The sequence below is a fragment of the Triturus cristatus genome, chromosome 1_1, assembly GCF_964204655.1.
Source record: "Triturus cristatus chromosome 1_1, aTriCri1.1, whole genome shotgun sequence".
NCBI lineage: Eukaryota > Metazoa > Chordata > Amphibia > Caudata > Salamandridae > Triturus > Triturus cristatus.
The window spans coordinates 104,478,641-104,489,383 of NC_140579.1; positions in this window are offsets into that span (position 1 = coordinate 104,478,641).

Here is a 10,743-nt window from a genome sequence, read left to right on the forward strand (position 1 = left end):
GCTCTGTGACTTTCATTAATGATCCCTCACCCTCCTGAAGAGAGGTCCGGTGTTCAGACGGGCAGTCACAAAGCTGCAGCTCTGTGACTATCATGAATGATCCCTCACCCACCTGAAGAGAGGTCCTGTGCTCAGACTGGCTGTCACAAAGCTGCAGCTCTGTGACTTTCATTAATGATCCCTCACCCTCCTGAAGAGAGGTCCTGTGCTCAGACTGGCTGCCACAAAGCTGCAGCTCTGTGACTTTCATTAATGATCCCTCACCCTCCTGAAGAGAGGTCCTGTGCTCAGACTGGCTGTCACAAAGCTGCAGCTCTGTGACTTTCATTAATGATCCCTCACCCTCCTGAAGAGAGGTCCTGTGCTCAGACTGGCTGCCACAAAGCTGCAGCTCTGTGACTTTCATGAATGATCCCTCACCCTCCTGAAGAGAGGTCCTGTGCTCAGACTGGCTGTCACAAAGCTGCAGCTCTGTGACTTTCATTAATGATCCATCACCCTCCTGAAGAGAGGTCCTGTGCTCAGACTGGCTGTCACAAAGCTGCAGCTCTGTGACTTTCATAAATGATCCCTCGCCCTCCTGAAGAGAGGTCCTATGTTCAGACTGGCTGCCACAAAGCTGCAGCCTTCGTGACTTTCATTAATGATCCCTCACCCTCCTGAAGAGAGGCCCTGTGTTCAGACTGGCTGTCACAAAGCTGCAGCTCTGTGACTTTCATGAATGATCCCTCACCCTCCTGAAGAGAGGTCCTGTGCTCAGACTGGCTGTCACAAAGCTGCAGCTCTGTGACTTTCATTAATGATCCCTCATTCTTCTGAAGGGAGGTCCTGTGCTCAGACTGGCTGCCACAAAGCTGCAGCTCTGTGACTTTCATTAATGATCCCTCACCCTCCTGAAGAGAGGTCCTGTGTTCACACTGGCTGTCACAAAGCTGCAACTCTGTGACTTTCACTAATGATCCCTCATTCTTCTGAAGAGAGGTCCTGTGCTCAGACTTGCTGCCACAAAGCTGCAGCTCTGTGACTTTCATTAATGATCCCTCACCCTCCTGAAGAGAGGTCCTGTGCTCAGACTGGCTGTGACAAAGCTGCAGCTCTGTGACTATCATTAATGATCCCTCATTCTTCTGAAGAGAGGTCCTGTGTTCAGACTGGCTGTCACAAAGCTGCAGCTCTGTGACTTTCATTAATGATCCCTCACCCTCCTGAAGAGAGGTCCTGTGCTCAGACTGGCTGCCACAAAGCTGCAGCTCTGTGACTTTCATTAATGATCCCTCACCCTCCTGAAGAGAGGTCCTGTGCTCAGACTGGCTGTGACAAAGCTGCAGCTCTGTGACTTTCATTAATGATCCCTCACCCTCCGGAAGAGAGGTCCTGTGCTCAGACTGGCTGTCACAAAGCTGCAGCTCTGTGACTTTCATTAATGATCCCTCAATCTTCTGAAGTGAGGTCCTGTGCTCAGACTGGCTGCCACAAAGCTGCAGCTCTGTGACTTTCATTAATGATCCCTCACCCTCCTGAAGAGAGGTCCGGTGTTCAGACGGGCAGTCACAAAGCTGCAGCTCTGTGACTATCATGAATGATCCCTCACCCTCCTGAAGAGAGGTCCTGTGTTCAGACTGGCTGTGACAAAGCTGCAGCTCTGTGACTTTCATTAATGATCCCTCACCCTCCTGAAGAGAGGTCCTGTGCTCAGACTGGCTGTCACAAAGCTGCAGCTCTGTGACTTTCATGAATGATCCCTCACCCTCCTGAAGAGAGGTCCTGTGCTCAGACTGGCTGTCACAAAGCTGCAGCTCTGTGACTTTCATTAATGATCCATCATCCTCCTGAAGAGAGGTCCTGTGCTCAGACTGGCTGTGACAAAGCTGCAGCTCTGTGACTTTCATTAATGATCCCTCACCCTCCTGAGGAGAGGTCCTGTGCTCAGACTGGCTGTGACAAAGCTGCAGCTCTGTGACTTTCATTAATGATCCCTCACCCTCCTGAAGAGAGGTCCTGTGCTCAGACTGGCTGTCACAAAGCTGCAGCTCTGTGACTTTCATTAATGATCCCTCACCCTCCTGAAGAGAGGTCCTGTGCTCAGACTGGCTGTCACAAAGCTGCAGCTCTGTGACTTTCATTAATGATCCATCACCCTCCTGAAGAGAGGTCCTGTGTTCAGACTGGCTGTCACAAAGCTGCAGCTCTGTGACTTTCATTAATGATCCCTCACCCTCCTGAAGAGAGGTCCTGTGCTCAGACTGGCTGTGACAAAGCTGCAGCTCTGTGACTTTCATTAATGATCCCTCACCCTCCTGAAGAGAGGTCCTGTGCTCAGACTGGCTGTCACAAAGCTGCAGCTCTGTGACTTTCATTAATGATCCCTCACCCTCCTGAAGAGAGGTCCTGTGCTCAGACAGGCTGCCACAAAGCTGCAGCTCTGTGACTATCATTAATGATCCCTCACCCTCCTGAAGAGAGGTCCTGTGTTCAGACTGGCTGTCACAAAGCTGCAGCTCTGTGACTTTCACTAATGATCCCTCACCCTCCTGAAGAGAGGTCCTGTGCTCAGACTAGCTGCCACAAAGCTGCAGCTCTGTGACTTTCATCAATGATGCCTCATTCTTCTGAAGCGAGGTCCTGTGCTCAGACTGGCTGCCACAAAGCTGCAGCTCTGTGACTTTCACTAATGATCCCTCATTCTTCTGAAGAGAGGTCCTGTGTTCACACTGGCTGTCACAAAGCTGCAGCCCTCGTGACTTTCACTAATGATCCCTCATTCTTCTGAAGAGAGGTCCTGTGCTCAGACTGGCCGCCACAAAGCTGCAGCTCTGTGACTTTCATTAATGATCCCTCACCCTCCTGAAGAGAGGTCCTGTGTTCACACTGGCTGTCACAAAGCTGCAGCTCTGTGACTTTCACTAATGATCCCTCATTCTTCTGAAGAGAGGTCCTGTGCTCAGACTGGCTGTGACACAGCTGCAGCTCTGTGACTATCATTAATGATCCCTGATTCTTCTGAAGAGAGGTCCTGTTAGACCTGTCAGCCCTTTGGGTGGTCCCTCCTCATCATTATTTATTTTGTCCCACTTTTGCCTCAAACCCTGTTTGAATTTTTCCTTTTTGGGAACCACCAGACCTTTTCGTGTTGCTACAGATTCAGGGAGCCATTTTAGCTACCCCTGAAACTTCTGTCTGAGGGCCTGGAGCACAAAATGGTGGCCACCTGTGACATCACCAGCATCCACTGGAACCTACCAGCACCTTCCAGAACATTCCAGAACTCTGTGACAGTTGGAGGCGGTTTAGAATGTTGGGAAGCTAAGATAGAGTGTTGGCAGTTGGAGCTGGCAGTTGGCACCTGACTGGTGAAGAGAGAGGAGCACAACAGTGAAGGAGGAAGGAGTGAAGCAGCAGGGGTGGAAACTTGTGCCTGGAGTGGGGTCCATAAACCCACCCTTGATACTAGTCCCTACTGATGGATCCCAGCCTGTAGCCCTGTGTGGGAAGAAGACAGAAAAACTCATCCTAAGGACCTGGACAGCAGGAACAGGCCTTAGAAGCAGAAAGCAGCAAGATCCTGACCTGGAAACTGATTTCCCTGGAATCCGGCGTCGAGTAGCCTAAGACCTGGGGCCCGAGGTGGAGAAGCGGCGCTGACTGAAGAAGCAGACGTCGTACCCGGAGCCGCCTGAGGTCGTGAGAGGGCGCCGACGGAGGTCGTGAGGAATACCAGAGGTCGAGGAGGAAGTGAACCGAGGTCGAGCGAGCGGCGTCATCGGAGGAGTGAAGTCCGCCCTCCGGAGTCGTCGGAGACCGAGGTAGAGGTGAACCGGAGGTCGGGAGTGAGGATCGCACTCCGGAGTCGCCTGGAACCTGAGAGGAGGAGCACCGGAGGTCGGGGGTGAGGATCGCACCCCGGAGTCGCCGGAAGTCGACATCGAGGCCAGGCCGGACGACGTCATCGGAGCCGAGAGCGCCATCGGACCGGAGCCGCCCGAAGTCGACACCGAGTAGAGACTGCCCGACGCCGTCGAATCGGAGGTCGAGATTGAACCGAGGCCGCCGACATCGGACCGGAACCGCCTACCGGCGTCGTCAAAGAACTGACATTGTGCCGAGGCCGCCGAGACCGAACCGGAACCGCCTCACGGCGTCGACACGACTCCAGCGGCGTCGGAACATCAGAAAAAGGGCAGTAAGTGGAGTAGAGGGCGCCTAAGGCCCTGTGGAGACCTGAGAGACTGCTCTAAGGGGCTAGGGAGGTGCTGAAACCAACCTGACTGTGCCTGGGGTGAACTGGGACTAACCTAGAGAGGTGGTGTGGAGAGAGAAAGCCAGGGCACTGGTATTCCCCCCTTTGATCTACCTCAGTTTAGGCCTCAGCCTTGTCTCAGCCAGGGAGTAGCCCCCCTCAAGCCTTCCACAACCCTACAAGCTGTGCCTGGGCCAAATCAGCCCTTAGGAATTGAAATGTCAACTGATTACATGAGTGTTGCTGTATACTTTTAATTATTTATTGGGGGTACTGTATTTATTGAGTTTTTACCTATTTATTGCTTCACTATATTTATAGGTCCACAGGACTTGATGGTGTACAATATTTATTGGTTCAGTATTTAATGCCTCAGAATATTTAATTGCCTGTATTACCTGCACTTATATTTATGTCCCTTGTATTTATGATCATCCCTATTTATTGAATCTCCAGACAGTATTTATTTGACCAGCACTATTTAAATTTGTATATTGTGATTGACTTATTTATTTTCCCAATCAGCAACTAAGAGAAAAAGATAAAGAAAGATATTTTCATAATTTTTACGGTGTAGAGTCGTTTTTGGAACGGATGCACGCATGGTTATTGTATGGGTATATTGTATGCTTAGCACGGTGCCTGTTTCCTGACCACTCGAGCCAAGCTACCACAGTGTGTCCGGAAGACCACCACCACCCCTTCTAGTGTGGGAGTGGTTTTCCAACATAAATTGGTGTTCAGTGGTGGGATTGAGCTGTGCCTACGTATACTCAACAATAACTGTGGGTAGTCCATAGGCCTACACCGGGAGTTTTCTCAAAAGCGGCCTTCCTAATTGTGGGTTTTTGTTTTTTCCAAATTTACTCTGGTGGTGGGAGGAGGTATTATTAAAGGTACCCCCCTGCATTGTTACTGCACAAAACCTGTCCTCTAACCTGAGTGGGCAAGATGGAGTTTGTACTAGAAAATCTAGAAACCTACACTGTGGCCCAACTCAGGGAGTTTTGCCAGCGGGAGGGGGTGTACTGTCCCCCAGGAGCAAAGAAGGGTGCACTCCAAACCAGCTTAAGGGCTTGGGGGGAGGCACGCCGAGAAAGCAAGGCTGAGGAGGAAGACAGGGATGGAGAGCCTGACCCTGAGGGGGCTGAGATGTACCAACCTGAGGTGGGGAACCTGTCAGCAGGGCCCAGAACCATTTCTAGGAAGGGCAGCAGTGCCTCTAGCGGTGGCTTGTCTGAAGTGGAGCTAACGGACCGGAGGGAGAAAAGACAGCTCACATGGGACTTAGCAAGGCTGGAAAAGGAAAAGGAGGAGCAGAGGATGGCCCACGAATTGCGACTGAAAGAAATAGATCTTCAGATCTTGAGAATCGGGGCACAACCTGTTCCTAATGGTGGCAGCCAAACCCAAGAGATCACCAGGGAATCCAAACCATACCTGCCAAAGGACATAGTGGCTAGCTATGGAGTGGGCGACGATATCGCCAAGTGGCTAGCGGCCTATGAGGTCTCACTGAGGGCCCATGGGGTTCCGGAGAAGTACTGGGGAGGGGGATTGTACAAGTACATGCCTCCAGCTGGTAGGGATGCTTTATTGGCCCTCGAAGAGGATGAGCAGACCCACTACCCCACCATGAAACTGGCGCTCATCAGAAAGTTTGGACTAACACCTGAAAAGTACCGACAGAAGTTCAGGGGTAGTCACAAACTGGGCACGCAGAATTGGGTGGACTTCCTGGACTATGCGAAGAAGGCAATGGAAGGTTGGATTCAGGGCAGTGAAGTGAGGAACTACGAGGAGTTGTTTGACCTAGTACTGAAGGAACACCTGCTCGAGAAATGTTTCCCTGAACTGCGGCAACACCTGGTGGATAGCAAGCTGACCAGTCCCCGGAAGCTTGCTGAGGAGGCGGACATTTGGGCTAGTACCCGGGTGTCCACAAGGGGGACTGGAGGGGATACTCAAAAGGCCGGACAGGGCGCCCCCCAGAAGAAAGAGGGAGGGGAAAAGAAAAAGGAGTTCTCCAAAGGCCCCCAAAATAACTTCCAAGGGAAGGGAACAGGATTCACCTCTAAGGCTAACCCGCCCAGAAACCCTAATCCTGGCCAGAGTCAGCAGCCAAGGGTTGTCCATTGCTACGAGTGCGGTGGCGTTGGACACTATAAAGGAGATCCGAAGTGTCAGAAACGATCACCCCCTCCCACTGGAGGAAAGACCCCCGGAGTAGCTAGTGTAGTGCTCGGGGAGGAGATGCCCTTAACCAAGGGAAGGGAGTGGGCGGGTGTCACTTTAGTGTCCCTGGGAGAACGGGAGATGGTTCCTAAGATCCAGGTGCCCGCAAATACCGCAAAGTATGGGCAGTGGGTCACCATCAACGGCCAAAGAGGGGAGGCTCTGAGAGACACAGGAGCCAGTATGACTATGGTGCGTAGCCAACTGGTGTCTCCAGAGCAGGTAATTCCCGATGTACTCCACCCAGCCGCGATGGCTGACGGCAGAACAGGCCACTATCCAGTGGCCGAGGTTCCCTTTGAATGGGGGGGGGTTGCAGGTTCACTTCGAGTTGCCGTAAGCCCTGCCGTGCCAGTCGATTGTCTGCTGGGGAATGATATGGAGCACAACGCTTGGAAGGAGGTGGAATACCGGACTCACACCGAGATGCTGGGTACACCTGACTGGGCCTGTGTTAGCACAAGGTCCGCGACTACCCGAAGAGGGAGTTCATTCCGGCTGGAGCCTGGAACAAAGGCCCAGCCAGCTGCCAGTCAAGGGAAGAACCGAGGACAGGAGGAGCCTGCCTCGGCGTCCCCACCCCGTAGGACGGATAGGCCACCGGAGGTGGTGGACCAGGAGTCTACGGTGGGGGACGTTACCAACCTGGAGGACCTACCCATCCCGGCCGAGTGGCACGTGGAGGGAGGCCCGTCCAGGGAGGAATTCTGCCAGGGCCAAAGGGAGTGCCCTACCCTTGAGGGGCTGAGGCGACAGGCCGAAGCCCAGGCAGCAGGGAACGTTGAAGGGAACTACAGTGTTTACTGGGAGGATGGCCTCCTCTACAGTGAACCCAAGGCACCCCTACATGGATCGTCACGAGCCTTGGTAGTTCCTCAACGTTATCGAGCCTTCCTTCTGGAGTTGGCTCACGAGATACCATTGGCAGGACACCTGGGGCAAGACAAGACCTTCGCCCGTCTTGTCCCACACTTTTATTGGCCTCAGATGAAAGTGTCGTCCGATACCTACTGCCGGACATGTGTGTCTTGCCAAGCCAGTGGGAAAACAGGGGTGAAGCTGAAAGCTCCCCTGGAACCACTTCCTGTCGTTAGCACCCCCTTTGAAAGGGTGGGCATCGACATTGTGGGACCGTTAGATCCGCCAACATCAGCTGGTCACAGGTTTATCCTGGTCCTGGTGGATCATGCCACACGGTACCCAGAGGCAATACCTCTGAGGACCATAACAGCACCTGTTGTGGCTAGGGCCCTGATGGGAATCTTTACCCGAGTGGGTTTTCCCAAGGAAGTTGTGTCCGACAGGGGGACCAACTTCATGTCAGCGTATATGCGGGCGATGTGGAAGGAGTGTGGAGTGACCTACCGGTTCACAACTCCTTACCACCCCCAGACCAATGGTCTGGTGGAGAGGTTTAACAAAACCTTGAAAGGCATGATCAGAAGTCTGCCTGAAAGCCTGCGGAGGAAATGGGACGTCCTCCTACCCTGTTTACTTTTTTCTTACAGGGAAGTGCCACAGAAGGGAGTGGGCTTCAGCCCCTTCGAGCTTCTGTATGGGCACCCTGTACGTGGACCTCTTAACCTGGTGAGAGACGGATGGGAAAGAACTCCCAGAAAGCTCCCCCAGGATGTGGTGAGCTACATGCTGGCCTTCCGGAGCCAAATGGCTAAGTTGTGGAAGCAAGCTTCTGACAACTTGGAAGCCAGCCAAGCAGTAATGAAGGCGTGGTATGACCACAATGCTCACCCGGTGGAGTTGGAGCCTGGCCAGAAGGTGTAGGTGATCGAACCCGGAGAGCTTAGCGCCCTCCAGGATCGCTGGTCAGGACCCTTTGAGGTGTTGGAGAAGAAGGGTAAGGCTACCTACTTGGTGGACCTGAAGACCCCTCGTCAGCCCCTGCGGGTGCTGCATGCCAACCGCCTCAAACCCCACCACGAGAGGCCCGAAGTCATCTTGATGATGGTGACTGACGGAGGAGAGGACGTGGAAAGCGAGCCTCTCCCTGATCTGTTTGCGTCTCAAGAAAAGGATGGGTCGGTGGAGGGAGTGATTCTCTCCCCATCTCTAACTCCTGAACAGCAGGAGGACTGTCGCCAGGTCCTGGGGCAGTACTCTTCGTTGTTCTCCCTTGTCCCGGGTAGGACTCACCTGTGCGTCCATGACGTGGACACAGGAGACAGCCCACCTGTGAAGTCCAAGATCTACCGGATGTCAGACAAGGTGAAGGCCAGCATTCATAGTGAAGTCACTAAGATGCTGGAGCTAGGAGTGGTTGAACCTTCTAGCAGCCCCTGGTCTAGTCCGGTGGTGTTAGTACCGAAAGCTGCACCACCGGGTGCCCAACCAGAACTGAGGTTCTGTGTGGACTACCGGGGACTGAATTCAGTGACAAAAACTGATGCTCATCCGATCCCTAGGGCGGATGAATTGATTGACCGGCTGGGAGCTGCCCAATATCTAAGTACCTTTGACCTTACTTCAGGGTACTGGCAGATCTCGTTGACTGATGGAGCAAGGGAAAGGTCAGCCTTCTCCACGCCCAATGGCCACTACCAGTTCTGTGTGATGCCCTTTGGGCTCAAGAACGCACCTGCCACGTTTCAGCGCCTGGTAAACCAGATCCTCACCGGAATGGAGAGTTTCTCTGCTGCCTATCTGGATGACATAGCTGTCTTCAGTAACAGCTGGGAGGATCACTTGCGTCACCTGCAAGCTGTTCTCCAGGCCCTGAGACAAGCTGGATTGACGATCAAGGCCAGCAAGTGCCAGATCGGGCAGGGGTCGGTAGTGTACCTTGGACACTTGGTGGGTAGGGGAGCGGTGCAACCCCTCCAGGCGAAGATCGAGGCCATCATGGCCTGGGAACCCCCCAAGACACAGACTGAGGTCCGAGCATTTTTGGGCCTCACGGGATATTACCGCCGCTTCGTGAAGGGGTACGGTACCATCGTAGCCCCCCTCACGGAGCTCACGTCCAAGAAACAACCTCGACGGGTAGTCTGGACGGAGGCCTGTCAGCAGGCCTTTGTGAGATTGAAGAAAGCCATGTGCGAGGCCCCGGTCTTAAGGGCCCCAGACTTTTCCAAGGAGTTCATTGTCCAGACAGATGCATCAGAACATGGCATTGGGGCAGTGTTATCGCAACTCAACGAAGAGGGTCTGGATCAACCCGTGGTCTTCCTATCCCGGAGACTACTTCCCAGGGAACAGAAGTGGAGTGCAATAGAGCGTGAAGCCTTTGCAGTGGTATGGGCTCTGAAGAAGTTGCGGCCATACCTGTTTGGCTCGCACTTCCTAGTTCAGACCGACCACAGACCCCTTCGTTGGCTGATGCAAATGAAGGGGGAGAATCCCAAGTTGTTGAGGTGGTCTATTTCCCTACAGGGGATGGACTTTCAGGTGGAACATCGGCCTGGAGTGGACCACGCCAATGCAGACGGTCTCTCAAGGTATTTCCGCCTTAGTGATGAGAACTCCCAAGGGGTTGGGTAGCTCTCCCCACTTTCAGCTGGGGGGGACGCGTGTTAGACCTGTCAGCCCTTTGGGTGGTCCCTCCTCATCATTATTTATTTTGTCCCACTTTTGCCTCAAACCCTGTTTGAATTTTTCCTTTTTGGGAACCACCAGACTTTTTCGTGTTGCTACAGATTCAGGGAGCCATTTTAGCTACCCCTGAAACTTCTGTCTGAGGGCCTGGAGCACAAAATGGTGGCCACCTGTGACATCACCAGCATCCACTGGAACCTACCAGCACCTTCCAGAACATTCCAGAACTCTGTGACAGTTGGAGGCGGTTTAGAATGTTGGGAAGCTAAGATAGAGTGTTGGCAGTTGGAGCTGGCAGTTGGCACCTGACTGGTGAAGAGAGAGGAGCACAACAGTGAAGGAGGAAGGAGTGAAGCAGCAGGGGTGGAAACTTGTGCCTGGAGTGGGGTCCATAAACCCACCCTTGATACTAGTCCCTACTGATGGATCCCAGCCTGTAGCCCTGTGTGGGAAGAAGACAGAAAAACTCATCCTAAGGACCTGGACAGCAGGAACAGGCCTTAGAAGCAGAAAGCAGCAAGATCCTGACCTGGAAACTGATTTCCCTGGAATCCGGCGTCGAGTAGCCTAAGACCTGGGGCCCGAGGTGGAGAAGCGGCGCTGACTGAAGAAGCAGACGTCGTACCCGGAGCCGCCTGAGGTCGTGAGAGGGCGCCGACGGAGGTCGTGAGGAATACCAGAGGTCGAGGAGGAAGTGAACCGAGGTCGAGCGAGCGGCGTCA